The sequence below is a fragment of the Acanthaster planci genome, linkage group LG02, assembly GCF_054643075.1.
Source record: "Acanthaster planci isolate LZ-2023a linkage group LG02, COTS_SCS, whole genome shotgun sequence".
In the NCBI taxonomy this organism is placed as follows: domain Eukaryota; kingdom Metazoa; phylum Echinodermata; class Asteroidea; order Valvatida; family Acanthasteridae; genus Acanthaster; species Acanthaster planci.
Window position 1 is genome coordinate 21,002,898 of NC_141778.1, and position 13,589 is coordinate 21,016,486.

The 13,589-nt window shown below is 40.6% G+C and overlaps 2 long non-coding RNA genes across 2 annotated transcripts in view; one reads left to right on the plus strand and one right to left on the minus strand.

Moving 5' to 3' along the window:
* Positions 1-1,194: 1,194 nt before the first annotated feature.
* LOC147800003 (uncharacterized) lies at positions 1,195-12,336 on the minus strand. Its single transcript, XR_015424526.1, has 3 exons — positions 12,240-12,336; positions 9,091-9,207; positions 1,195-3,290 (listed from the first exon to the last, which is right to left on the minus strand). It is a non-coding gene; the product is annotated as an uncharacterized LOC147800003 (long non-coding RNA).
* The window catches only part of LOC147800004 (uncharacterized), a 35,015-nt gene continuing 27,261 nt past the window's right edge, over positions 5,836-13,589 (plus strand). Inside the window, exon 1 of the long non-coding RNA XR_015424505.1 lies at positions 5,836-5,888. This is a non-coding gene — a long non-coding RNA (uncharacterized LOC147800004). The remainder of the gene's footprint in view (positions 5,889-13,589) is intronic.

Below are 13,589 nucleotides of genomic sequence, written 5' to 3' on the forward strand. Positions count from 1 at the left end.
ATTCCGACAGGTCCGGGGTCCTGAAATATTTTTATTTTGGTGGGCAAAGGTGACTGACACGAATTTGGCTGAAATTTTTACTGCAAAGAGTACTGGAGGTATCTATGAAATCCTGAAAGTTTTAACTTCAGACACTTTCTCCTTGAAAAGTTAGGCCCATTTCTTACTATGATCTAGAAAGTCAATTCCGACAGGTCCGGGGTCATGGAATTTTTTTATTTTTGGGGGCAAAGGTGACCGTCATGGATTTGGCTGAAATTTCTACTGCAAAGAGTACTGGAGGTATCTATGAAATCCGGAGAGTTTCAACTTCAGAGACTTCCTCCTTGAAAAGTTTGGTCCATTTCTTACTTTCATCTAGAAAGTAAATTCCGACAGGTCCGGGGTCATGGAATTTTATTATTTTTTGGGGCAAAGGTGACGGACATGGATTTGGCTGAAATTTCTACTGCAAAAAGTACTGGAGGTATCTATGAAATCCTGAGAGTTTCAACTTCAGAGAATTCCTCCTTGAAAAGTTTGGTCCATTTCTTACTATGGTCTAGAAAGTCAATTCCGACAGGTCCGGAGTCATGAAATTTTTTTATTTTGGGGGGCAAAGGTGACCGACACGGATTTGGCTGAAATTTTTACTGCAAAGAGTACTGGAGGTATCTATAAAATCGTGAAAGTTTCAACTTCAGAGACTTCCTCCTTGAAAAGTTAGGCCCATTTCTTACTATGGTCTAGAAAGTCAATTCCGACAGGTCGGGGGTCATGAAATATTTTTATTTTTGGGGGCAAAGGTGACCGACACGGATTTGGCTGAAATTTTTACTGCAAAGAGTTCTGGAGGTATCTATGAAATCCTGAAAGTTTCAACTTCAGAGACTTCCTCCTTGAAAAGTTAGGCCCATTTCTTACTTTCATCTAGAAATTAAATTCCGACAGGTCCGGGGTCATGGAATATTTTGATATTTGGGGGCAAAGGTGACCGACACGGATTTGGCTGAAATTTTTACTGCAAAGAGTATTGGAGGTATCTATGAAATCCTGAAAGTTTCAACTTCAGAGAATTCCTCCTCGAAAAGTTAGACTTATTTCTTAGTATTGCCAAGAAAGTCAATTTTGACAGGTCCGCGGTCATGAAATTTTTTTTTTTGGGGGGGGCAAAGGTGACAGCACAGATTTGGCTGAAATTTTTACTGCAAAGAGTACTGGAGGTATCTATGATATCCTGAAAGTTTTAACTTCAGAGACTTCCTCCTTGAAAAGTTAGGCCCATTTCTTACTTTCATCTAGAAAGTCAATTCCGACAGGTCCGGGGTCATGGAATTTTTTTATTTTGGGGGGCAAAGGTGACCGACACGGATTTGGCTGAAATTTTTACTGCAAAGAGTACTGGAGGTATCTATGAAATCCTGAAAGTTTTAACTTCAGACACTTTCTCCTTGAAAAGTTAGGCCCATTTCTTACTATGATCTAGAAAGTCAATTCCGACAGGTCCGGGGTCATGGAATTTTTTTATTTTGGGGGGAAAAGGCGACCGACACGGATTTGGCTGAAATCTCTACTGCAAAGAGTACTGGAGGTATCTATGAAATCCTGAAAGTTTCAACTTCAGAGACTTCCTCCTTGAAAAGTTAGACTTATTTCTTAGTATTGCAAAGAAAGTCAATTCTGACAGGTCCACGATCATGAAATTTTGTGATTTTAAGGGGCAAAGGTGACCGACACGGATTTGGCTGAAATTTTTACTGCAAAGAGTACTGGAGGTACCTATGATATCCTGAAAGTTTTAACTTCAGAGACTTCCTCCTTGAAAAGTTAGGCCCATTTCTTACTATGATCTAGAAAGTCAATTCCGACAGGTCCGGGGTCATGGAATTTTTTTATTTTTGGGGGAAAAGGCGACCGACACGGATTTGGCTGAAATTTTTACTGCAAAGAGTACTGGAGGTATCTATGATATCCTGAAAGTTTTAACTTCAGAGACTTCCTCCTTGAAAAGTTAGGCCCATTTCTTACTTTCATCTAGAAAGTAAATTCCGACATGTCCGGGGTCATGGAATTTTTTTATTTTTTGGGGCAAAGGTGACCGACACGGATTTGGCTGAAATTTTTACTGCAAAGAGTACTGAAGGTATCTATGAAATCCTGAGAGTTTTAACTTCAGAGAATTCCTCCTTGAAAAGTTAGGCCCGTTTCTTACTATGGTCTAGAAAGTCAATTCCGACAGGTCCGGAGTCATGAAATTTTTTTATTTTGGGGGGCAAAGGTGACCGACACGGATTTGGCTGAAATTTTTACTGCAAAGAGTACTGGAGATATCTATGAAATCCTGAAAGTTTCAACTTCAGAGACTTCCTCCTTGAAAAGTTAGGCCCATTTCTTACTATGGTCTAGAAAGTCAATTCCGACAGGTCCGGAGTCATGGAATATTTTGATTTTTTTGGGACAAAGGTGACCAACACGGATTTGGCTTAAATTTTTACTGCAAAGAGTACTGGACGTAACTATGAAATCCTGAGAGTTTCAACTTCAGAAAATTCCTCCTTGAAAAGTTAGGCCCATTTCCTACTATGGTCTAGAAAGTCAATTTCGACAGTTCTGGGGTCATGAAATTTTCTGATTTTTTGGGGCAAAGGTGACCGACACGGATTTGGCTGAATTTTTACTGCAAAGAGTACTGGAGGTATCTATGAAATCCTGAAAGTTTCAACTTCAGAGACTTTCTCCTTGAAAAGTTAGGCCCATTTCTTACTATCATCTAGAAAGTCAATTCCGACAGGTCCGGGGTCATGGAATTTTTTGATTTTTGGGGGGCAAAGGTGACCGACATGGATTTGGCTGAAATTTTTACTGCAAAGAACACTGGAGGTATGTATGAAATCGTGACAGTTTCAACTTCAGAGACTTTCTCCTTGAAAAGTTAGACTTATTTCTTAGTATTGCCAAGAAAGTCAATTCCGACAGGTCCGCTGTCACGAAATTTTTTGATTTTGGGGGGAAAGGTGACCGGCACGGATTTCACTGAAATCTGTACTGCATAGAGTAATGGGAATGGCTATTATCCCAAACAACTTTCAGCTCGAAAGCTTTTCTATTTAGTGATGCATTTTTGCATAGGCCAGGAAATAGTGGTTTTCTTATTGACTGGTTCAAGTTGGAAGCAGTTTGGTTACATTTATACTTGAATATCATGGTTTGCTGGCTTACCTGTGATAGAATGAGTTCCACTGCCTTGTCCAGCTGAAGTATGTTAGTTTACTGCAGTGGCATGATTTCTCAACTTGCAAGATGGCAATGACCTGAAGGGCAAGGAGCGTGTGTATGTACTGTCATGGAATCACAACAATGATGAGAATTATTGAAGGTTTCACTCTGGCAAGATGGTATCCATTCAGTTCTTCTACAATTATAAGTCAACCAGTCAAATTTCATAACTTGTAACTCTTGATTTATTCTGCCAAGGAGTGTCTGTTTACTGTAGGGAAGTCTCAGAACAAATTATTTAGGTTGGTACCGTTTATTTGTCATCTTTTGTGTCCTTGCCACCAGTAAAAATAATACATTCTTTGAGACTTGTAGTGTTGATTTACACTCAGAAGGGTTTTCAAATACACAAAGCAATGGATAAATTTGTGTGATTATACTGCTATAGGACTGGGTGGCAACTTGACAAGAAAACAACAGCAAAATTTCAATTAATGTTGCCACCACACCTAGGACTGTTTAAGGACCTATGTGTGGCATTAATATTAGGGAAAGTGAGTTAAACTGCATCTCAGTTGGGTAAAATGGTACCCTGTTGGTATCTTGAAAATGACACATTGCCATTCAATGGTGATATTGTGGTGTTATTTACAACAAGCAGATGATGTCAGTATCATAATTTTTAAATCTAGCCTCATTGGGAATTTCAATAACATCTCTGCTGAACTGTTTTGACTGTTACCATCTAAGGATAACAAGAGATCTTCAAGAGGTCTTGTTAAATAACAGGTCTTTGGAAAATGTTAGGGGAAGAGGATGCTATATGTTGTATGGATTATCTTGACTCAGGGGGATAAAATTGGTGGGGACATGCATCCAGTATTTTGTAACTTTTATATCTTAGAACCTATTTGGATAAAATGTAAAACATCATGGTGTGCCAAGCAATCACTGTTCCACTTCATCAAATAGTGTTCAAAATAAAGTATACCTAACTGTGGCTTTTATTTCAGCATTTTTAATTTTTCAGAGCTTGAATCCCAATCCTGAATGACCTGTGTCGGGGAAACCAACGAAAACGTCAAAATAATTAACAACCAAAACTTATTTCTCAAAAATTCAAAGAAAACACTTGGGATTTTATAATGGAAATTGTTGGGATTGCTCATTTTTGGGGGACTGTAGGTTGGGGGACCCTGTGCCTATAATAAAAGGGAGAACTATGTTTTAACATTTGAATTCACTTTGGGAGATGACTGACATTATGCTCAATAACTGTAGGGTTAATGTTGTCAAGTAAGGGTAGGGTTTTGAGTTTCGAGTGGAATTTTGAGGGGAAACTGTGAGTGTTTTAACACATGACACATGGTAATTTTAAATTTGCATAGTTAGTTTATCAGTAAGAAAGTTTTTCTGACAATTTACAATTTGAAATTTCCACCAAAAAATAGGGTCAGTGCAATGAAGAGAGTGTTGCCTTGGTTTTTGGGGGACGTTTGTTCTGAAATTGCTTTTACCATAACAATTTTCGTCAACGTTCGTGGTACAGACAAAAATACAGACCACATGACCGCAAATAACTTTATGTTCTTTTCGTAAAGTTGGGAATACCGTCGTTTAACTCCATTCTCTACTACACAGTTTTGTTTATACTCTAACGGTGGTTTATGTTGGTTTTTTAATTTTTAATACTGATGTTGACCATGAGTGTGGCGTTTTGAACACTAACACTTTTTAAAACTTTGCACCCCCGCTGACAGGGCCTATGTTCGGCGTACCTGTTTTGGTGTTCAGCACCAAGGACTGCAAGCCAAGCTTCTTCTTTGCAATTTTTGAGATATTTTTGCTGACTTCTCTTGACGGAGAATAACATTCTTTGGTATTTTGAAGGGCTCTCGGAGTTTAACTTGCAATATCGACTGAAGACCTCCGTGGTAGAAGTTTTCCATGATTCTTTACAGGCCTATGAGTGCATTTCTACCAAAGATCATATAGGTCCAGTGCTGCGAAGGGCCGGCGGCATCAACGCGCAGGCTCGCTGGTTGCCCAAGAAGCACCATACTATTTATTATTCCGTATTGTGCAGGGAACCATGCGGGAAGTTGGCCCATAGACCGCCGACGAAACTCTGGGTAAATGCCTGTGGCGCGCGTTTTTCGGGTGCTCACTCGCTTTGGTTGGTGCGTCTGCAGTACACGTTAGAAAAATCAACCAATCAATGGCCACATAGCAAAGTGCACAAAACAGTCAAGTCTGCTTCATCAGGGTCAAAGGTCACAAAGTAAGTACAAGAACACAGGCTATAGATTTCCAAAACGTCTCAGTCTCAGATAAGTCTCCGAAACCAATTCCTGATTGTGAGCCTGGAGTGTGTACATTAAATTGAAGTACTATGCTATGTTTGGCTCTTTTGCATTTTACGTGATGTTTTGTGGCACTATCAGACTTACTATTGCACCTACAACTTCAAAAAAAGGACGTTTAAAAAACACAGATGAAGCTTGCGGCGGAAGTCGAGTGGATATTTGGAAACTGCCGGTCCAGCCATTACTGCGGTGATACAACGTTCGTACCATGCAGACGGGTGTTATGTGCGCCATTACATGCCTCTTTTGACAAAAAGGAAGTCGTGATCTGCTAAACACACGCGCGTCAAGCTCAGGAATTTGCATCGATGCATGACGTCTAATCAGGTTAGTGTTTGTGATAATTCTGAAATTGTTGCACAACGAAGTCCTGTGTTGTGTAATATGAAGTGGTGCTACTTTCCTAGAAATCATAAGTGTCATATATTTGCTGTGACAATCCTCAAAAGAGCTGAAGAGTTTATTTCTTTGTCCCACTTTGTAATATATTAGACTAGGTAAACCCAGGTTGGACGACGTCTACATTGCATTGCTACTAACGTCCGGGGTATAAAGTCCTCCTACAATGCGACATCTTTTTCAATGCAGTTTTTTTCTCACATTTTTACCTGCAGAAGACAGCTCAAAATGTCTTTCCCAAGTGCTTTGTATCCCGAATTCCATAAATGCTATGTTTTAATACTAAATACGCCCGCGGACAACGTGTTTTGCAGGAAATTTTACAAAACCCCACGCTTTCCGTGGCGATTCGTTCGGATCTACATGTGCGATCAGGCTTTTGCACGGCAGAGTACATGTACATACATGTTCGCCCTACACCAAAGACCGTATAGCGCCGCGTAGCGGTGCAAGATGGGGAACTTCACCGTGAATACGCCTAAAACGTTGTAATCACATGGTCGCCATTCTGGTTGGACTACGTCTGCGCAATGCATGTTAATGCGCAGGCGCAGGCGCCCCGACAGGCAAGCACACACATCAACGTTCACACTCGAATGGCGCCCATGGTGATAACACCTTTATGGCCAAATTACCCATCTTGCGCCGCTACGCGGCGCTATATAATCTTTGCTAGCACTCGTACTATATTACATGTGCGAAATGCAAAGTAACGAAGTGCCCTTACGCGTGCGCAGAAGAGCCATGGGCGTGAAGAAATTGCAGATAAGGCCGTGTCCGAACAGGCTTCCAAAGAAATATGGAATGGCTGCGTAGCTCCGTGATCAGAATATTGACAAGAATATAATATAAAATCAGTTCAGTTCAGATTCAGCAGAACTTAATCTGCTTGCCCTGAAGAAAGTACTCAGTTACCGAAAGCTCACCGCACGAACGTAGGTCTTTCACGCGTCGCGTGGAGTTTCGCAGAATTATCTGCAAAATGCGTTGTCCGCGGGCGTATTTGGTGATTTCATCACAACATTTACGGAATTCAGGATACAAGGCACTTGTGAACAACATTTGAACTGTCTTTGCCAGGCAAAAATGTGAGAAAAAACATCTTGAAAACAATTTCGCATAGGGGGGCTTACAGTGTGGTACGAGGACTTTTAATACCCTGGACGTTTTCCATGACAAATCCAATTTACATTAATCGTTTTATATTTCAGTAGCTTTGATTTTGTGCCCTGCCTCAAAAAGGTAATGAAAAATGTGTTGCCAATTTTGAGCAATATCTAAACTAGATTCATATAAATTAGCAGACTGTCTAATCAATTGAACTTGAAAATGTGAATCCACCGGGTAAATATTTTTGTAAAAAAAGTTTGAATTTGGACCAAATTTGCGAGCCAAATCGTACAAAATCACTAGTCCATTTCAGAATATTTTCCTTTATGGAGACTAACAGGAAAGTTGATATCTTTTAAGAATCTCAAATAACAGTGCACTTCCGGTTTTAAATATGTCAAAGATCGGATGATTTACCCCTCGACATTAATGAAGACGTACATTAACTTTATAATGGTCAATTTTAGATAGCTTTGAGGATTAAAGGATCATTGCTTAATTTCTTGTTATTGGTGTTATTAAAACGTCATAAATAAATCGCCTTAAGTGTAAGAAGATTGGAAATGTATAAAATATAGGTCGATGAGCAAGTCGAGATTACTTATCTCTTACGATTACTTTTTCAGTTTTAAGACATCGTAACCTCTGGTCTAATAACATCCTCAGACATGCATTGGCTGTATAAAGGTCATCATGTATATCACTTTTTAAGAAACTTTGCAAAACACATTGATTGAACATGTATTTGGTATTTTTCAACATGCTGCTAGAGGGCGTTAACGTATTTCATGACATCCCCAATCTTTTTTTTGTTTTTGTTTTGTTTTGTTTTTTGTTGGTTTTTTTTGGGGGGGGACAAAACTATCCTATTGGAATCTACCACCGGAAAAGCTATGAGTTCTCATGCCATGAGTTCTCATTTTCTGCTAGAAAACCCAGGTCAGCAGCTCGAACTTGGGTTTTCTGGCAGGTCGAGGTAGGATTTCAAGAATCTCTTATCAGCTACAGTTGTTTCCCTAAGGGGATTTTGTAGCCCGTTGAGTGTGAAACCTCAGCCAGGGCAATTACTATCGCTTGACTGAGCGGCGTGTGGGATTTGCCTGTTGTTTCCTCAACACATGTCGAATATTTAATTAAGTTTATAAACTAATGTGACGTTTTATTTTGTAGTTACGAAACCACATTTTCCTGTTTTGATCACTGAAATTTGTGCACAAAATGCCCAAGAGCTACGGGGTCGTTTGGGTGGGCTGACTGCCGCCTTGCAAGTGTATGGATCATACACGGTGGAATAAAACACATTCCCCCATGCATAATACAATGATATTCAAATGTAAGAAAGAAAGTGACGATTGTCCGTGTACACGTTCTGACGTTGACCATTATTAAATGCTCAATGAATCTAGTGGACAAAGGTCCTTGATCACATCGTGAAAAGCGAATTGTATTTTCTCGCGGACGTAAAATGGCGCTGACCATGTACATCGTGAGCATCAATGAAGGCATCGCGGTATACCAAGCACGAAATGGGACAGAGGGGTACTCCCCCAAAAGTCCAATCCCTGTACACTCTCCAGCCTATTGTCACTTAACATCCCCCTTGTAACAATGACCAACACAAAGGCGGGGGGGTCTCCCTGTCCCATAGTTTGCTTCACAGATGTGTGTTAGGAGTTTGGCTCAATGTTTGTTTATGAAATATATATATGAAATTTACATACATTCGTCATGAGACAGGGCTATCTCTTGTTTTTCTTACTGTTTGATTTGATACAACTCATGGACGAGGGCTCATTTCGCTGATGTATTTTAATACATTGGTAATTTTTTTGTGTGACCTGCATGGGGGAAAAATGTTGGTTGATAGGACCGATCAAAATATTCACTAAACATCGCTGTCAGAACTTTGCACTCCTCATTCGGGGCCAACCAAAGTATGCACTAAACTTCCCTGTCAGAATTCTGTCCCTCATTGGAAGTGAGTCAATTCAAATTTCCAACACTTCTTCAACAAACTGACCTTGGTAGGGGTTATTCCAGGAAGTCTGCAACTGCACAGTCGTGGCGACAACAGTTTGTGTCTTTTACAAACATAGGCCTTCCGTTGTGGGTTTTCAAACTTGAATGAATCTCGTTCCTCAATTTGTGGGACAGATAAAAACAGATAAACAACATTTTAGATAGATTATTTACGTATAGCGGTATCAAGTAATAACTTTATTACTTTATCAACATTTGAGCTGAATACATTTGCTGTTTAGTCGCCTCTTGACATCTGGTAAAGTCCACAAACATAATCTTTTGTGTGAACACTAAAGTGCAACATCAAGTGCCCAATTTTCAGTCTGCAGCCTGTTAAAGCGAATCTGTAGGTTCAATTTGACAGAGGGAATACTTCATTCTTTAACCCTAACCCCCTGGGTGTATGTAAAATCATATTGAAATCGGAGGATTTGGGACTGTCAGGGTTAATACTTACTATTGATAATAGTACATGTGCCCCTTAATGCTACTCATCTACCTCAATGACATGTAAGCTGGGACACAGTTGGGTGACATCGCAGCTGGCCATGTATATACGTATTTTTCCCCTAGTTTCCTACTTCAAACCGCATGGAAGATTCCCCTATAAAATGATCCTTTAGAGCCGATATTATCAAATATTTTCAAGTCGAGATTCCCCAGCAATTTGCAAAACAAATATTTCGCCTCCATGTCGGACCAGTGTACTCGTGGTATTGTGCACTAGCTCCGGGTCCGATGCACACACGCCCTACTGTAATGCGCGCATATCTAAGTCCACGGATGAAATGAGATACGTCCACGTATTGGTTGCAGAATGGACCAGATTTTTAAAGAGAAAGTCGCCTCATGATATATTTTACCACTTTCAAATAATACAGCAGTTGCAGTTTCCACTTGATGATGATCGATATTAGTATTGTTTACAAGGACTGAGATACTAATTCTTGATTGCCTATAGGCCCTAATTGGTCACCCAATGACGTCCTCATGACGTCAACCTCATGGGCACACAACGGGATCGTGGCTCATGTTCATATCAATTTCCAAGTTCATACTTAGAGAATTGTCCAGATAAAAAGAGGAAGAGAAAAGTAAGGAGGAGCAAGCTGGGATCTCACAATTTCAAAAATTCACTCGATTATTTTTTTCCCTTCATTGCTACTCACTTTGCTGAGCTCGCTTAAATCTAGTAAAACCATAGTCAAAGTTTTCAAAAATTCGCCGCATAAAATTTGACGTATAGCTTAACCTACAATCCTGGACAAAATATTTGGAACACCTTGTGGGAAGCGCGTTGCAAAGATCCCCCTCTCCCCCATTCCCGCAATGGGCCCGCACTTTTGGGGCTTTTTGCACAAGAAGTATCCGGACCTGGAAACTACCTGTCCAAAGTTCGGGATTTATAGATATCTTTCTATGATCCCTCCTGATTGTGGCATGTCTTATTGTAAAAACCCGAGTGATCCCAAATTACTTATGAGCTTGCGCGCAGAATTCCAACCATTTGGTGAAATGCGTCCTATTACGACTGTGCTTCTCCCACATTAATTTGAAATAGCGCCCTCAAGTTTTGTGGTACATATTACACAGGTGTCCAGTCTTGTGTGTGTGACATTCAGGAACTAATATTTAAAAAAAATGCATGTTTTGTGAGATTATGATCACTTTGACATTTTCCTGTATGTCATTCGTGTTTGCCGAATTCACTTTTTTGGGGGGAGGGGTCTGGTTTTATGCCCTCACCCGCCAGGAGGCATTACTGAACTACCCATACATACCTGTTTGAAAAAAAAAACAGCTACATTTTGGAAGTATTAGGTAAGGGAGCTACTTGACTATGCCATTTTTGTAACTCCGAATTCCGATATTAAACTTATGGCCAATAAGGCACGGATTAATTAAAATGACAACATTAAGTTTCAGTCAGCCTGATCAAAATTAAGTCTAACGTGGGTTACCGTGTGTGTGGGGGGGAGGAACAGGATGGCCTATCCGCCTTTTCAGGCGACAATGGGGTAAAACCCAAAGCTAATATTGATTTGACATCCATTGCATTCTCCATGTCGTTTTCTGTTGTTGAAATTCCAGCAACTAGGGATTGTTCCTTTCGTTTTCATTTCATTATTTTCCTGCTTGTATTTTTCGGGCAGAACTGTCTGACTAGAGTAAGTGATCGATCAAACTAACATTCACATTCAAGAAAAGGAGCGGCAGTTGCAACGCATTTGTGGCAACTTTTGGGGTAACCCACGGAGATATGGGACGTATCTTTTGTGAGAATTTTTCTTTGAAAATATCAAATTACTCTGCAGTTAAAACCCAACGAAATTTGTTGTTATAACAAATGGAAATGTATTTCCATCAATAAAATAGGAAGGCAAGTGCCACCCAACTGTGCCACCCCTGGATCTCTTACTATTGAATCTCCGATAATAAACATTATACGCCTGACAGCTTCTATACTGAGATCACTGACAAGAAATGGACCCAAGACGGTTGGGATCGGTTTCACTGTCGAAAATTTCGGAAATGAATGAAAATAAATCAGCATCAATCCTGCAGCTCACTGCAGTCAAACCTAGAAAATTGCCTTGTGGCAAGGGACAGGGACATGAAAAAAAATGTGGTTAGGGAAAAATACAAAAGTTATGCGGTGTTGACCAAGCATTCAGGCGCACGGACTCCTGAAATTCGCTACAAATCTCAGTTACCGGCTTCCATATAGGACTCTTCTGGGATCTCGGGGTTCCCGGCCCAACGCACTTCCTCCCTGCCCATCCATTTAACCCCAAAAAGGGTTCGAGCGACCATGCAAGGGAGGAAACGAGACAAGCCCCTAAGCCCTGGCCGCCGAGTCGGCCATAAGTCTCGAACCTGTACTGAGGCGCTCGCTTGGACTTCGCGGACAGTGCCAGCTGCAGAGCTTACCCGCTAGGCTAAGGTACTGCTGGTATTTGACGGGGGTAAATTGGAGTCTATTATAGCTACTGACAGCAAGCGTCGGGAAAATAAAAAGTCAATTCTGGGATTCGAACCCACCGTCTAACGATCTGATAACCACGAGCTTAACCACTTGGCCATCTCAGAGATACTGCTGTGCGCTGTTCGTATTAAATAAGGAGATAACAAAGTCATTCAACTTACTGCACAGAATGTTGCTGTGTAAATACTGAGTGATTGAAACGTGATCCGCCCTGAGCCGAAGTGCACCCTCACCGGCGAAAGAAAGACAGGTGGCAATAAGTTTTCCAACTGGGTTCTAACACGCGTTCGGCGTGCACGTGAAATTAAAAATCGTTGCGCGTACTCAGCGTGCTCCGCGTCAACGCGCATAAACTTGCGAACCTATACGGTGCGTGAGTACTAAAGGACTGTCGATTTCATTTCAAAACCCGCCCTCTTTTATTCATGCTCGAAGCGGATATAATGGAAATCAAGGGGTTACATGCATTGATCGCCATTTGCATGGAGCCATGGAACCCGAAGTTAACGCACAACTTCTGCGATCGTCCAATGGGAGCCTGCAAGTCGTGGCGCGTCCGCCTTTGTGACGAAGTCACTTACGACTGGGATAGGGAGCGCGTACATCCCGCTCTTTAAAAATGCAGCACTCGCGCACGTGATAACAACCGCAACGGTACACCACCTCAACGGAAAAAAGGAGAGTTACTCATATCCTTTGTCATTTAATTTTTCATGGTTCACCGTTGCAATGTTTCATGTGAAACCCAATCAGAAAGTGAAAAGATTTCACTGAAATCTGTACTGCATAGAGTAATGGCAATGGCTATTATCCCAAACAACTTTCAGCTCCAAAGCTTTTCTATTTAGTGATGCATTTTTACATAGGCCAGGAAATAGTGGTTTTCTTATTGACTGGCTGAAGTTGGAAGCAGTTTGGTTACATTTATACTTGAATATCATGGTTTGCTGGCTTACCTGTGATAGAATGAGTTCCACTGCTTTGTCCAGCTGAAGTATGTTAGTTTACTGCAGTGGCATGATTTCTCAACTTGCAAGATGGCAATGACCTGAAGGGCAAGGAGCGTGTGTATGTACTGTCATGGAATCACAACAATGATGAGAATTATTGAAGGTTTCACTCTGGCAAGATGGTATCCATTCAGTTCTTCTACAATTATAAGTCAACCAGTCAAATTTCATCACTTGTAACTCTTGATTTATTCTGCCAAGGAGTGTCTGTTTACTGTAGGGAAGTCTCAGAACAAATTATTTAGGTTGGTAGCGTTTATTTGTCATCTTTTGTGTCCTTGCCACAAGTAAAATTAATACATTCTTTGAAACTTGTAGTGTTGATTTACACTCAGAAGGGTTTTCAAATACACGAAGCAATGGATAAATTTGTGTGATTATACTGCTATAGGACTGACCTCTAGCCTAACTGGGAATTTCAATAACATCTCTGCTGAATTGTTTTACTGTTACCATCTAAGGATAACAAGAGATCTTCAAAAGGTCTTGTTTAATAACAGG